The sequence below is a fragment of the Crinia signifera genome, chromosome 6 (assembly GCF_055691185.1).
Source record: "Crinia signifera chromosome 6, ASM5569118v1, whole genome shotgun sequence".
Taxonomy (NCBI): Eukaryota; Metazoa; Chordata; class Amphibia; order Anura; family Myobatrachidae; genus Crinia; species Crinia signifera.
The window spans coordinates 217,107,158-217,123,459 of NC_139222.1; the positions used below are offsets into that span (position 1 = coordinate 217,107,158).

Here is a 16,302-nt window from a genome sequence, read left to right on the forward strand (position 1 = left end):
CATAAGTTAAATATCTTCAAGGAAGCTTGAAAATGGTTATTGGAGGGTTCATTAAGTGGACAAAAGTTGAGAAAGTTCATCCAAAAAAGAATAATTACTACAAGCAAAGCTGTGTGCATAAATGTTCGGGATGCGGTCATTTGGTCTTCAGCATGATGGTCGACTGTCATTAGGTCTACATAGTGAAAAGGTCATTAGTTCGACAGGTCATTATTTCGACATTGTCTAGTTCAACATTCAAAAGGTTGAAATAGGGTTTTTCACAGTTTTTTTTTAGCCGACATGTGCAGACAGGCGCAATTTTATGCCCTACCATCCACTAGGGAGCGGGACAATAAAATAATGTGCCGAGCGCAGCGGTGCACTTTAAACTGTGTCCATGTCGACTGTGTTAACATTCAGTTAAAAAAAGTGAAAAATCTCATGTCGACCTTTTCACTGTCTACCTAAACATTGTCGAACTAATGACTTGTCGAACTAATGACCATTCGACCTAGAAACATATTGACCTTTTCCCATGTCGACCTTTTCCCATGTCGATCTAACGGTGTCAACCTAATGACTGTCGACCATCATGCTGTTGACCAAATGATCCCAACCCAAATGTTCTGCCCATACTTTTTGAATTGTGCGATGGGATGTCCACGGGAGCGCGTATTGCATTGCGCACAGTAATCGCACTGTGGCAACCTTAAGAAAAGTATAAATGATACCCCGTTCTCACTGCAGCCAAATTCCCGGCTCTAGCATGTAGACCCGGGAATTTTCTTTTTAACACAGGATTTTTGGCAGTGTGAACGGGTTGCATACCCGGATCTCAGACACGGGTAAAACCCTTTTTTTACCCGTGTCTGAGATCCAGGTATGCAGACACTGGTTGACCCATTCACAATGCCGAAAAACCCGTGTTAAAAGGCAAATTCCCGGGTAGAACTTCTTCACCTATCAATTTGTCTTGCAGTGAGAACGGGGGTCCAGCGCTGCCGTCTCCGGCATTTCAATGCCGGTGAAAAGCTATGTATTTCTCACTCACAGTGAGAACATGGCATAAAACTATCAATCAAACTTTATTTTGTTTTCATTACCTGTTTAATTGATATACTAATACAATTGTTGTAGTATACTTCCTGCTATATTGGTTAACATTGCATATTAAATGATTTTAGGTGATTGTCCCAAGTCTACTCCTTAGGAAAATAACCTTTGAATCATGGGTGGATGCACAATACAGTTCTTGAAAATGTAGGAGGTATAACTCCCAATACATATAAAAAAAAGATCTTTCAAAAACATTTGTATATACTCAGGGGCGGATCCAGGATAAAATGACAGGGGTGGTGGCGGCACCATAGGTGCCGATTTATGTTTTTGCTGGTGGGTGCTCAAGCCAAAAATAAAGGTGAGTGGCCACAAAATAATACTGATTTATATTACGCAGCACAGTTGTCTCCAATATTCAAATTATGGCAACAGTGCCAAATACATAAATATTGCCCCAATAGTGCAGGTACATAAATGCCCACACATTACCTGTGCCAGCCACGAGGGAGGGAGTGCAGTGGGACACGGGCGGGCGGTGGGTGCTCGGGCCCTTAATCACCCACAGAATCGGCACCTATGGGTGGCACCATGATAAAAGATGGTTTGGGTGGGGGGGAGGGGAGGGGAGGGGCGGTGTTAGTGGTGCCAGTGTAAATGCAAAGAGAGTGGCAGAGAGATGTTGTGAATGGGAATAAAAAATAGGCCCTGGTGTTTAAATTACGCAGACCCACCATGTGACAATAGTGAAGGATGAAGATGTGCTCTGGAAAAGTGGTTTGGCCACTCACTCAACAGGGTGCATGTCCTGGAGTGTAGTGTACCATACCATATACAACTTCTACACATTATGCAACAAAATACTAGACCCCATTATACTTGCCCCTTACGCAGGATGCCAAACGGAATGAGCCAAAATTCACATAATGCCACATGGATTGAGGCAAAATTTACATAATGGGTACTTGTGTAGTTTCACAGTCTGTCTCAGAAACTTAGCAGCTTGCCAGACGCTCTGTTTAACTGTGCTTGTGCTGCTCTAGCTGTTCTCAGTGTATCGGGTGGCTGCTTTACATATGTAAGCTACGTTATCAGCTGCCCAGCGCTGACAGGTCACTGTGGTACTTTTAGTTCCACAGATAAATAGGCAGTCCTGTGCACCGCTGACAAAGGGGGTGTCCGAAATGTACACGCTACAATTTAGACGCTTTAGCGTCTGAATCCCGAGTCCTTGCAAGCCACTAAGAAGGGGGGGTATCTATATTCAGCCGCTAATGCTTCTGAATTTGGTAGGGTGTAGGGATACATAGGGGTGCACTGTGCAAAACACTCCTGAACCTGTTCACAATGACACTAGTCGACGTAACAGCTGTTGACCTAGTTAATTCCACTATCCACGCCAACCTGAAGCCGGAAGCCCCACCTTTAGTGTCCTGTGTTGTGCTTCCCACATCTGATGCTCTGCCCGCTTCCAGCTGGCGGCCTTTTGAAATGACAGACAGAAATGACAGACAGCACAGCCCGCAATTGGCCCCCGGGCCTGACTTTGGACGTGCCTGCTTTAATAACACTAGTTAAAGCTATGTGGAAGAGGATAGTAGCTACCCTACTTATGTAGCTGATTCAGATCCATTCAGTCGGTCTGCAAATTAACTGTATGCAATGGTGTAACTAAAAATACTGCGCTTTGCTTCCAGCTTTTTTTTTTACTCTGCCTTGGTTCTCTTGAACCTGTACTTACCTACTATAAAATCTTCATTCTAAAGGTGGGCACACAATAGAAAGATCTGCTTTCCTAAGATGATGCTCATAAATTATCCTGTAATTTTTTTTTTTCTGTTCTTGACACAATATTTCAGTCAAATGCACATCTTTACCAAATATTTATGTAAAGATCCGATGTGTGCGCTTATGGATATTTTGCTAAATCTTCTCATCTATCATGCAGCATGATCATGTAAGACCAGAAGATTTACTAATAGATTCGTGGGAACGCATCCAATTGATATTGTTTGTAAATCGTCCAATCGACTTCAAAAAAATTCATTGCAGTGTGCGCGTGCCTTTGTGCCCAGGACTACACTGTTTTATGTACTGTTACCATTACCATACCAGGTATTTCTCCTTATTATTTACAGTTATCAGGTATATCTTTCAATATTAGGTATATCTTTCAATATTCTATGTGTTGTAGAGATAGAGGTCATTGCCATACTGTGTGAAATGAGGGAGAGCCAGGTAGCTGGGCCCAGGTAATTAACATTTGTATCACATATGCTAGTCCATTGTATGAGGTGTGAAAGGTGTTGCTGTTAATGTAGCAGAACAATACCTGATTGAATGTTAAAGAAGTTGCAAGGCAAATTAATTTATCTAGGTCAGACAGTAATATTGGAGATAATAGATTAGACTAGAGTATGTCAATGTAAAATGTGTCTTTAGTACACTATATTGGCTGACATGGTATTGTAATGTGTAACCCTACCCCCTGAGTAGACTTTGTGGCAGCAGAGGGGGGTTTGCCAGCCAGGCATATAAGACACAGTTTGTTAATGGAGGAGCATTCTATCCTGGAGGATCCTGTGTATCAAACATTAGAGGAAACTCTATCCACCGGTGTGTTTCTGAGCCAGTAAGGTTGGGCAGTCTAAGCACTGTCTAGCTAACGGCAGAGGTAAGTCTTCATATGACTGAGATTGTTATTTGAGAGTGCTGATTGAAAGAAGCTGCTGGAAGATCTATGCCAAAAAATTAGCATGCACCTAAGGGTTACCCACTAGGAGGCTGCATGGCAGTTACCTTCCTTGCATGATGCATAGAAGTGTACATGAAATAGGTCATTGTTTGGCATGAAAAGTGTGTGTGTGAGTGTGTGTGTGTGTGTGTGTGTGTGTGTGTTAGTTAGCTTCCAATTGCTACAAAAGGAGGGTGATGTTAATTATATTCTATACAACAAGGAGCATACTACAAGGAGGAGATAAGTCACATTATTCAAGTGGTAGCCAACCCTAGCCCTTGAGAGCTACCAACAGTTCAGATTCTCCAGACAACCTAGCAGCTGCACTCATTAAGCACTGACACATTTTAAAAGATACACAGATGGAGCTAATTATCTCACTTGTGATTCTGTGAGGAGACCTGCAAAACATGCACTGTTGGTAGGTCTCGAGGACTAGGCTACCCCAGCATTATTCTCTATAATATAGGGAAGGGGGTCACATTATATCCTATACTTTAAGGAGGCACATTGAATGTTGTGGGTGTGTGGCATGCTGTGGCCCAAAGATCTAAAAACTTTCTTTTTATGTGGTGGCTTGCTAATAATCTTGTGCCTAGTGTCAGCCAGCAAGATTTGTAAATCTTCCATATGGTTGAGCTGTCATAATACTTATTTTTGATATAGTCTTGGGTGCCCGAGTGATTTAATTCCAACAAAAACGGATAACCACCATTCCAGCTAAGGTTAAGGCTTATTTTCTGAAATTGGCCTTTAGATTTGCAGTCTTTACAATCAAAAGGTCATTAACTAATTGCTGACAGGGTCAAAATGGCTCAAAAGGTTGAAATTAGGTTTTCATGGGATTGTTTGTGTCTATCCTTACATTGGTTAGCATGGACTCCAAATTATATTCCTTTTACATAACAGGTAAAACATTGTATATTGCTCATTTAAAATGGTTTTTAAAACGGTTTTTAAAACATTTCTAGCTGTAATGTGAAAGGTCCATAGCGAATTTAATGGTTTTAAAATACCAGTAATTAAAAACGTGTTAAAAGCAGTGTCCTACCCAGTTCAGAGCCAATCCATTTGTAGTGTGAATGTCTTTGAATCGTTTTTTACAATTCATGACCAGGTCACAGAGGGACTAGGTGGACACAAGTTTAAGTGTACCACCACCACATCCACTTGCATCGCTTGCTGCACTCGCAATGCTTAGGGCACGGTGGCTTGCTGCGCTTGGCACACTATTTCATTCCTCCCAACTGTCACGATTTTAGAGTCCCAACTGTCACGATTTTAGAGGGACAGTCCCGAGTTTCGGGTCCTGTCCCGCTGTCCCACCCGCGGCAGGCATTGTCCCGCTGCCCCACCCGCGGCAGGCATTGTCCCGCTGCGCGGGGGTTGACAGTTGGGAGACCCCCCAATCTAGTAAAATAGACGCTGTGCGCATGCGCACAGCGTGTATTCTCGTATGAAAATGAGGTTGCGGCTAATTAGCATAACCCGCACCCTCATTTGCATACGCTCCGCCCCTTTTCGGACGGTGTCCCTATTTCATACTGACAGAAGTTGGGAGGTATGCTATTTTATTCTTATCTCCATGCAGTAGTGGATCGTGGGGCATGAAATACTTCCTGTAGGCACATGTTGGGTAAAAAAAAAAAAAGTCAAAAATAAATGTTTACCTCTTCATGATTTGACCTATGGCCATGTCGACCTAGACCCCTGTTGACCTAGGCCCCTGTCTACCTTCCTGTATGTCCACCCATTTGTGTCGACCTAATGAGTGATGACATCTTATGGTTGAACATTTGATCGTATCCTGTGCATACTGTGCAGAGAATTGACTTTATTTTTACCCACCCCTCCTTTTTATGCTGTAAAAACCTCATAAGCTTGCCAAGCTTTAGTCACAATTTTATGTTGTAGCTCTATGCACGTGAATTAGAAAGCTTGTTCCTTTTAAGTACCCCCAAAAATATCATGAACAAATCATGTAACTCTGTCCAATGTTTACTTTAAAAACTTATCTTGACTGTTTTTAAGTTGTCCTTTTTACAATTTTTTTTTTTTTTGCTGTTGACTTTTTGAACATGTTGACCTTTACTTTTTGAATGTTGACCATTTGAACAATATTTGTTAACATATTGATTGTGTTCCTAGCTAGACATTGTGTTGGAAAGTTGGTACTTGTGTAATATCTGGGTGCCTGATTTAATTGATTGTATGCCTTAACTGAAGGCATACAATCAGATGCGATGGACGCGATTTGTATGGACCTGCAGTGGGTTTGTAGTTGATTTAGAGAAGTGTAAAGCTGGTATTGAGGGTGGGTTTTATATGTAAAATAACTAAACAAACCTAAAAGAACCAGTACTGCACTTCATAAGCTCACAACCTTTTGAATTAGTATCTGCTGAGGTTCTAGCTGGTTAAACCAAATTTACGCAAATAAGTCTGCTGGTCCGGATGGCATACTGGGACGGGTGCTGAGGGCATGCACTGAGCAGTTGTCGGGGGTATTTACTGATATTTTCAATATGTCCTTATCTTCGTCGATTGTTCTGGCATGCTTTAAAAGCACTACTATTACCCTGGTGCCAAAATATTCCATCCTGATGAATTGGAATGAATTGAATGATTACCATCCTGTGGCTCTTACACCGATAATTATGAAGTGCTTTTAAAGGTTGGTGTTAGCCCATCTAAAAGCTTGGCTTTCACCTACTTTGGATCCATTTCAGTTCGCTTACCGCAGCAATAGAAGCATTGCATTCAGCATCATCACATCTGGATAATAAAAGTAGAGCAGGGGAGGGTTAGAGCAGGTGTGAATACCTCCGATGTAGTGACGCTGAATACTGCGGGGAGGGGGGGGGTGGGGGGTGGGAGGTATCGCAAGGCTGTGTATCAAGTCCATTTCTTCATTCTATTTTTACGACCGACTGTAAACCGGTTTACAATTCAAATATCATTACTAAATTTGCCGATGATACAACATTAATAGTAATCATTGATAACGACGAAGAAACAGCAGCATACAGCGAGGAGATTCAGCATTTGGCTGAGTTGTGTAGTGCCAATAATCTCTTTCTCAACGCAAGTAAATCAAAAGAGATTGTGGTAGAATTTCTTTGAAATATGCTTGTCGGTACAGATTAATGGGACAAATGTTGACCAAGTTTCTATTTTTAAATTCTGGAGCACTTCATTTATAGCTCTGAGGATTTAACATGGTCATCTATGTCATGTTAAAAAAGGCCAATCAATGCCTTTTTTCCTCAGAATGCTGAAAAAACAACAATTGCCACTGCTAATTTTGGTAAATTTATATCGTTGTGCAGTGGAAAGCATTCTGACGTTTCATAATGGAAGTTAATCCTGCGGGTGGGTAATTAAATTGTCCCAATGGATATTGGGTACTACTCTCCCTTCTGCCGATGATATTCTGCTGAAGCTTGTATGGTGCATAATATCTTAAAAGATGGAAGCCACCCGGCTAATGGGCTGTAGGTATAACTGCCTTCGGCTAGACGGTTCAGTTGGCTAAGGAATAGGACCAGTAGGATGAGTAATCTTTTTTTATTACCTAGGGCCATTTTAGAATTAAATGCTAGTTTGTGTCACGGGGAGGGTAATGTAATGGGGACTTAAGTTTTATTGTAAATTGTCTGTGGATCATTTTTATATTTTATTATATGTAGGTATTTGGATGGATGCTAAACTGAAATTTTCATCCTAAATGTGGTGATGACAATAAAGACGTAACGAATCTAATTCATGGCAGGCAAGGTTCTTGTCTTTTCTATGTGGTTACTCTGTGGATCGATCAGTGTGATGTTAGATTGTTCACTTCCAAACATACTGTATATAAATTTTTTATCTCTCATCTTTTTCTTAAACTGTATGATGTTTACACTTTATAATGTTGTGTCAGCTCTAAATTGGATTGGTCATAGTGTATACAAGTGTATAAACTGTGTCTTTGTATCCATGTACACTCGTGTCCCAACCTTGTATAATGCAAGGGGCATTTGACCATAGCAAGCCCTAGTATAATGAGTATGAAACCCTGTATAGTAATGAACTTCATAGATGGAATCATATCTGGTCACAGCTATTAAATACCATCTATTACTAGGTATGGCCATCATCCATCGATGATTTTAAATCGATGGTTTACGGCCGGTGTCTAATACTTTTGCCACTGATGGGGTAGAATCTCCCTCCACTGATGGAAAAGCAAAATGGGTTTTATTTATTAATATTTTTTTGGAAGTGCTGTTACAATTAGCATAGGTCCAGGCCCTGACACCCACGAAGCCACACCCTCAATGTATTGATTGGCTCACATGCCAATACCTCACAATGGATGTCCATCGATATGCAAAAATATCAAAGTTCATCCATTGGAAAGTTAAGCAGTACCCATGGCAAATTAATGATTGGCATCAATAGCAACCATATAAGGTGATTGCAACAATAGCCATCCCTAGAATGTAACTTAGTGAATATTGCCTTCACAATAAAACATATTCAATGTCACATAACAAACAACCAACCATATGTGCATTTTTACAAATTAAATAGTTTCATTATATGACTTTTCAGTTTGGCTAATATTCTTTTAAAACCTGACTATATTGATTTCATTCTTGTTAATGAAATGGAGACTATTTATGAAAATATGTTATGACATCATAGTCTTCTTAAACAGTATACATTTCTTTATTTATTTCTTAAACAAATTAAAGAAGGTCTATAACAAATAAACCAAGTTTAATAGTGCAATAATCATTTCAATTTAGCATAGACCATATTAATGTTTAACTTTGCATAGCAAAATATAATGTAAATTAAGTGTTTATCAATGTTAAAAGTCTCCATAACTTATTCACCATCTGAATTGAAAGTATAAATTTTGAAAATGTTTCTCCTTTAACTTAACATAGACGGTGCTTTTGCATCCGTCGTCGTCGCCGCCGACGACCTAATCACAAAATCAGTTGGATGGCTACTCGTCCTCCGGTCCCTGTCCAGCACTTCAAGTCCTATTCATACCTGCCGTACAGCCTGGTATCTTTCAGACTGCAACGTCAAAGAAGTGATGTGTGTGTGTTAGATGTGTCCGTGGTGCTGATCTCTTCTCCACCAGTGTTGGTGGCCGAATTCCGGTTTGCGCGCTTTGCTGGGACCCCATTCGGGTTATCGCTTCTCGGCCTTTTGGCTAAGATCAAGTGTAGTATCTGTTCTTATCAGTTTAATATCTGATACGCCCCCTATCTGGGGGCCATATATTAAATGGATTTTTAGAACAGGGAGATGGAAGAAGAGCTTGCTCTGTCCACTCCACGCATTGACCTGGTATTGCAGTACTTCCAGGACCGGTGCACCTTCCTAATCTGTTATCCAAAAAAAGACTATTTCCATTCCTGGCACTTGATTTGGAGTATCAATTGTTTGTGCACCTTTGTATTTAGAAATGCATGCATTTGCTGCTTCAAGGTTTAACCCTTGTGCATAAATACTTTCAAATCCTGCCTCAGTGTATCATTTTGTGACTATTTCTTGACTCCTTGAATTGTACTTTCTGGAATCGAGGCAGTTAATTACTTGACGTGACACTACACTTGATATCAGCATATGCGGCCTAGCCAAAAGACCGGAAGCCTGCCTAAATTAAAGGACTTATCAATCGCTGCGACCTCCCAATAAATATGCAAACGCTATGTGACTTACCTACGATCTTACCACGGAAACATCAACTGGATCAAAGCAATGGAATTTTTGGACCCCCTCCCTCTCGATTTGAAATGGCTTGTTTTTTTTTTTTTTTCTTGATCTCTTATATATTTTTTTTCTTTTCTTTTTGCGCTCTCTTTTCTCTCTCTTTTGTTTTGGGAATTTTTTTTCCTCTTTATTCTCTTTTGTTTTGGGAATTTTTTTTCCTCTTCCATTTTTTTCCAAGCCCAACAATTGATGATCATTGAGAGGGGGATTTAGAAAAAGTATCACTTACCTTCTTCGGACCATCATTTGGGTGGTAACTGCCAATAAAAGAAAACATTGGCCCACCCAGCTCACCTACACATGACTGTCCTGTCTGCCTGTCTGTTCCAAGTGACTGTCTGGCTGTCAGGTTCCGCCGGATTCCGAGTGAGCAGCTTGTGATGTCATAGAGGGCAGATTGTGATGTCACACAAAGGGTCCTGCCACATGAATGCCTGTCCATCTGACTGTCTACTACTACTGCTGCTGAATGGGCTCAAAACAGGAAAGCCGTCATTGCACCTGATTGTGCAAGATTCCTCCTTCTCCTCTGCAGCAGCTAGCTGATTGATTTACTCAGCAGCAGTTCGTCAGGGACACAGGCATGCGGCAGCAAAGAGCGAGGAGACAGCTGGCTGCTGCTGCTTGCCTGTTGGTCGTCTGCCTAGTGGGTGTGTGTCTGTTGACGCGACGTCAACAGACGGGGCGGAGCACATGCAAATTTGGCCTCCTACCCAGCTGAGGCACCCTGCCCGCCCGCCGACGACCTAATCACAAAATCAGTTGGATGGCTACTCGTCCTCCGGTCCCTGTCCAGCACTTCAAGTCCTATTCATACCTGCCGTACAGCCTGGTATCTTTCAGACTGCAACGTCAAAGAAGTGATGTGTGTGTGTTAGATGTGTCCGTGGTGCTGATCTCTTCTCCACCAGTGTTGGTGGCCGAATTCCGGTTTGCGCGCTTTGCTGGGACCCCATTCGGGTTATCGCTTCTCGGCCTTTTGGCTAAGATCAAGTGTAGTATCTGTTCTTATCAGTTTAATATCTGATACGCCCCCTATCTGGGGGCCATATATTAAATGGATTTTTAGAACAGGGAGATGGAAGAAGAGCTTGCTCTGTCCACTCCACGCATTGACCTGGTATTGCAGTACTTCCAGGACCGGTGCACCTTCCTAATCTGTTATCCAAAAAAAGACTATTTCCATTCCTGGCACTTGATTTGGAGTATCAATTGTTTGTGCACCTTTGTATTTAGAAATGCATGCATTTGCTGCTTCAAGGTTTAACCCTTGTGCATAAATACTTTCAAATCCTGCCTCAGTGTATCATTTTGTGACTATTTCTTGACTCCTTGAATTGTACTTTCTGGAATCGAGGCAGTTAATTACTTGACGTGACACTACACTTGATATCAGCATATGCGGCCTAGCCAAAAGACCGGAAGCCTGCCTAAATTAAAGGACTTATCAATCGCTGCGACCTCCCAATAAATATGCAAACGCTATGTGACTTACCTACGATCTTACCACGGAAACATCAACTGGATCAAAGCAATGGAATTTTTGGACCCCCTCCCTCTCGATTTGAAATGGCTTGTTTTTTTTTTTTTTTCTTGATCTCTTATATATTTTTTTTCTTTTCTTTTTGCGCTCTCTTTTCTCTCTCTTTTGTTTTGGGAATTTTTTTTCCTCTTTATTCTCTTTTGTTTTGGGAATTTTTTTTCCTCTTCCATTTTTTTCCAAGCCCAACAATTGATGATCATTGAGAGGGGGATTTAGAAAAAGTATCACTTACCTTCTTCGGACCATCATTTGGGTGGTAACTGCCAATAAAAGAAAACATTGGCCCACCCAGCTCACCTACACATGACTGTCCTGTCTGCCTGTCTGTTCCAAGTGACTGTCTGGCTGTCAGGTTCCGCCGGATTCCGAGTGAGCAGCTTGTGATGTCATAGAGGGCAGATTGTGATGTCACACAAAGGGTCCTGCCACATGAATGCCTGTCCATCTGACTGTCTACTACTACTGCTGCTGAATGGGCTCAAAACAGGAAAGCCGTCATTGCACCTGATTGTGCAAGATTCCTCCTTCTCCTCTGCAGCAGCTAGCTGATTGATTTACTCAGCAGCAGTTCGTCAGGGACACAGGCATGCGGCAGCAAAGAGCGAGGAGACAGCTGGCTGCTGCTGCTTGCCTGTTGGTCGTCTGCCTAGTGGGTGTGTGTCTGTTGACGCGACGTCAACAGACGGGGCGGAGCACATGCAAATTTGGCCTCCTACCCAGCTGAGGCACCCTGCCCGCCCGCCGACGACCTAATCACAAAATCAGTTGGATGGCTACTCGTCCTCCGGTCCCTGTCCAGCACTTCAAGTCCTATTCATACCTGCCGTACAGCCTGGTATCTTTCAGACTGCAACGTCAAAGAAGTGATGTGTGTGTGTTAGATGTGTCCGTGGTGCTGATCTCTTCTCCACCAGTGTTGGTGGCCGAATTCCGGTTTGCGCGCTTTGCTGGGACCCCATTCGGGTTATCGCTTCTCGGCCTTTTGGCTAAGATCAAGTGTAGTATCTGTTCTTATCAGTTTAATATCTGATACGCCCCCTATCTGGGGGCCATATATTAAATGGATTTTTAGAACAGGGAGATGGAAGAAGAGCTTGCTCTGTCCACTCCACGCATTGACCTGGTATTGCAGTACTTCCAGGACCGGTGCACCTTCCTAATCTGTTATCCAAAAAAAGACTATTTCCATTCCTGGCACTTGATTTGGAGTATCAATTGTTTGTGCACCTTTGTATTTAGAAATGCATGCATTTGCTGCTTCAAGGTTTAACCCTTGTGCATAAATACTTTCAAATCCTGCCTCAGTGTATCATTTTGTGACTATTTCTTGACTCCTTGAATTGTACTTTCTGGAATCGAGGCAGTTAATTACTTGACGTGACACTACACTTGATATCAGCATATGCGGCCTAGCCAAAAGACCGGAAGCCTGCCTAAATTAAAGGACTTATCAATCGCTGCGACCTCCCAATAAATATGCAAACGCTATGTGACTTACCTACGATCTTACCACGGAAACATCAACTGGATCAAAGCAATGGAATTTTTGGACCCCCTCCCTCTCGATTTGAAATGGCTTGTTTTTTTTTTTTTTTCTTGATCTCTTATATATTTTTTTTCTTTTCTTTTTGCGCTCTCTTTTCTCTCTCTTTTGTTTTGGGAATTTTTTTTCCTCTTTATTCTCTTTTGTTTTGGGAATTTTTTTTCCTCTTCCATTTTTTTCCAAGCCCAACAATTGATGATCATTGAGAGGGGGATTTAGAAAAAGTATCACTTACCTTCTTCGGACCATCATTTGGGTGGTAACTGCCAATAAAAGAAAACATTGGCCCACCCAGCTCACCTACACATGACTGTCCTGTCTGCCTGTCTGTTCCAAGTGACTGTCTGGCTGTCAGGTTCCGCCGGATTCCGAGTGAGCAGCTTGTGATGTCATAGAGGGCAGATTGTGATGTCACACAAAGGGTCCTGCCACATGAATGCCTGTCCATCTGACTGTCTACTACTACTGCTGCTGAATGGGCTCAAAACAGGAAAGCCGTCATTGCACCTGATTGTGCAAGATTCCTCCTTCTCCTCTGCAGCAGCTAGCTGATTGATTTACTCAGCAGCAGTTCGTCAGGGACACAGGCATGCGGCAGCAAAGAGCGAGGAGACAGCTGGCTGCTGCTGCTTGCCTGTTGGTCGTCTGCCTAGTGGGTGTGTGTCTGTTGACGCGACGTCAACAGACGGGGCGGAGCACATGCAAATTTGGCCTCCTACCCAGCTGAGGCACCCTGCCCGCCCGCCGACGACCTAATCACAAAATCAGTTGGATGGCTACTCGTCCTCCGGTCCCTGTCCAGCACTTCAAGTCCTATTCATACCTGCCGTACAGCCTGGTATCTTTCAGACTGCAACGTCAAAGAAGTGATGTGTGTGTGTTAGATGTGTCCGTGGTGCTGATCTCTTCTCCACCAGTGTTGGTGGCCGAATTCCGGTTTGCGCGCTTTGCTGGGACCCCATTCGGGTTATCGCTTCTCGGCCTTTTGGCTAAGATCAAGTGTAGTATCTGTTCTTATCAGTTTAATATCTGATACGCCCCCTATCTGGGGGCCATATATTAAATGGATTTTTAGAACAGGGAGATGGAAGAAGAGCTTGCTCTGTCCACTCCACGCATTGACCTGGTATTGCAGTACTTCCAGGACCGGTGCACCTTCCTAATCTGTTATCCAAAAAAAGACTATTTCCATTCCTGGCACTTGATTTGGAGTATCAATTGTTTGTGCACCTTTGTATTTAGAAATGCATGCATTTGCTGCTTCAAGGTTTAACCCTTGTGCATAAATACTTTCAAATCCTGCCTCAGTGTATCATTTTGTGACTATTTCTTGACTCCTTGAATTGTACTTTCTGGAATCGAGGCAGTTAATTACTTGACGTGACACTACACTTGATATCAGCATATGCGGCCTAGCCAAAAGACCGGAAGCCTGCCTAAATTAAAGGACTTATCAATCGCTGCGACCTCCCAATAAATATGCAAACGCTATGTGACTTACCTACGATCTTACCACGGAAACATCAACTGGATCAAAGCAATGGAATTTTTGGACCCCCTCCCTCTCGATTTGAAATGGCTTGTTTTTTTTTTTTTTTCTTGATCTCTTATATATTTTTTTTCTTTTCTTTTTGCGCTCTCTTTTCTCTCTCTTTTGTTTTGGGAATTTTTTTTCCTCTTTATTCTCTTTTGTTTTGGGAATTTTTTTTCCTCTTCCATTTTTTTCCAAGCCCAACAATTGATGATCATTGAGAGGGGGATTTAGAAAAAGTATCACTTACCTTCTTCGGACCATCATTTGGGTGGTAACTGCCAATAAAAGAAAACATTGGCCCACCCAGCTCACCTACACATGACTGTCCTGTCTGCCTGTCTGTTCCAAGTGACTGTCTGGCTGTCAGGTTCCGCCGGATTCCGAGTGAGCAGCTTGTGATGTCATAGAGGGCAGATTGTGATGTCACACAAAGGGTCCTGCCACATGAATGCCTGTCCATCTGACTGTCTACTACTACTGCTGCTGAATGGGCTCAAAACAGGAAAGCCGTCATTGCACCTGATTGTGCAAGATTCCTCCTTCTCCTCTGCAGCAGCTAGCTGATTGATTTACTCAGCAGCAGTTCGTCAGGGACACAGGCATGCGGCAGCAAAGAGCGAGGAGACAGCTGGCTGCTGCTGCTTGCCTGTTGGTCGTCTGCCTAGTGGGTGTGTGTCTGTTGACGCGACGTCAACAGACGGGGCGGAGCACATGCAAATTTGGCCTCCTACCCAGCTGAGGCACCCTGCCCGCCCGCCGACGACCTAATCACAAAATCAGTTGGATGGCTACTCGTCCTCCGGTCCCTGTCCAGCACTTCAAGTCCTATTCATACCTGCCGTACAGCCTGGTATCTTTCAGACTGCAACGTCAAAGAAGTGATGTGTGTGTGTTAGATGTGTCCGTGGTGCTGATCTCTTCTCCACCAGTGTTGGTGGCCGAATTCCGGTTTGCGCGCTTTGCTGGGACCCCATTCGGGTTATCGCTTCTCGGCCTTTTGGCTAAGATCAAGTGTAGTATCTGTTCTTATCAGTTTAATATCTGATACGCCCCCTATCTGGGGGCCATATATTAAATGGATTTTTAGAACAGGGAGATGGAAGAAGAGCTTGCTCTGTCCACTCCACGCATTGACCTGGTATTGCAGTACTTCCAGGACCGGTGCACCTTCCTAATCTGTTATCCAAAAAAAGACTATTTCCATTCCTGGCACTTGATTTGGAGTATCAATTGTTTGTGCACCTTTGTATTTAGAAATGCATGCATTTGCTGCTTCAAGGTTTAACCCTTGTGCATAAATACTTTCAAATCCTGCCTCAGTGTATCATTTTGTGACTATTTCTTGACTCCTTGAATTGTACTTTCTGGAATCGAGGCAGTTAATTACTTGACGTGACACTACACTTGATATCAGCATATGCGGCCTAGCCAAAAGACCGGAAGCCTGCCTAAATTAAAGGACTTATCAATCGCTGCGACCTCCCAATAAATATGCAAACGCTATGTGACTTACCTACGATCTTACCACGGAAACATCAACTGGATCAAAGCAATGGAATTTTTGGACCCCCTCCCTCTCGATTTGAAATGGCTTGTTTTTTTTTTTTTTTCTTGATCTCTTATATATTTTTTTTCTTTTCTTTTTGCGCTCTCTTTTCTCTCTCTTTTGTTTTGGGAATTTTTTTTCCTCTTTATTCTCTTTTGTTTTGGGAATTTTTTTTCCTCTTCCATTTTTTTCCAAGCCCAACAATTGATGATCATTGAGAGGGGGATTTAGAAAAAGTATCACTTACCTTCTTCGGACCATCATTTGGGTGGTAACTGCCAATAAAAGAAAACATTGGCCCACCCAGCTCACCTACACATGACTGTCCTGTCTGCCTGTCTGTTCCAAGTGACTGTCTGGCTGTCAGGTTCCGCCGGATTCCGAGTGAGCAGCTTGTGATGTCATAGAGGGCAGATTGTGATGTCACACAAAGGGTCCTGCCACATGAATGCCTGTCCATCTGACTGTCTACTACTACTGCTGCTGAATGGGCTCAAAACAGGAAAGCCGTCATTGCACCTGATTGTGCAAGATTCCTCCTTCTCCTCTGCAGCAGCTAGCTGATTGATTTACTCAGCAGCAGTTC

At 42.7% G+C, this 16,302-nt stretch overlaps 5 non-coding genes across 5 annotated transcripts; all 5 read left to right on the forward strand.

Annotated features, from left to right (window-relative positions):
• The first annotated feature begins 8,967 nt into the window (after positions 1–8,967).
• Positions 8,968–9,158, forward strand: LOC146011942 (U2 spliceosomal RNA). Its single transcript, XR_014445121.1, has one exon. It is a non-coding gene; the product is annotated as a U2 spliceosomal RNA (small nuclear RNA).
• Positions 9,159–10,513: 1,355 nt separating this feature from the next.
• Positions 10,514–10,704, forward strand: LOC146011943 (U2 spliceosomal RNA). The gene has a single exon (XR_014445122.1). It is a non-coding gene; the product is annotated as a U2 spliceosomal RNA (small nuclear RNA).
• Positions 10,705–12,059: 1,355 nt separating this feature from the next.
• On the forward strand, positions 12,060–12,250 carry LOC146011945 (U2 spliceosomal RNA). Its single transcript, XR_014445123.1, has one exon. It is a non-coding gene; the product is annotated as a U2 spliceosomal RNA (small nuclear RNA).
• A 1,355-nt stretch (positions 12,251–13,605) lies between these two features.
• LOC146011946 (U2 spliceosomal RNA) lies at positions 13,606–13,796 on the forward strand. The gene has a single exon (XR_014445124.1). It is a non-coding gene; the product is annotated as a U2 spliceosomal RNA (small nuclear RNA).
• Positions 13,797–15,151: 1,355 nt separating this feature from the next.
• Positions 15,152–15,342, forward strand: LOC146011947 (U2 spliceosomal RNA). The gene has a single exon (XR_014445125.1). It is a non-coding gene; the product is annotated as a U2 spliceosomal RNA (small nuclear RNA).
• The last annotated feature ends 960 nt before the right edge of the window (positions 15,343–16,302 follow it).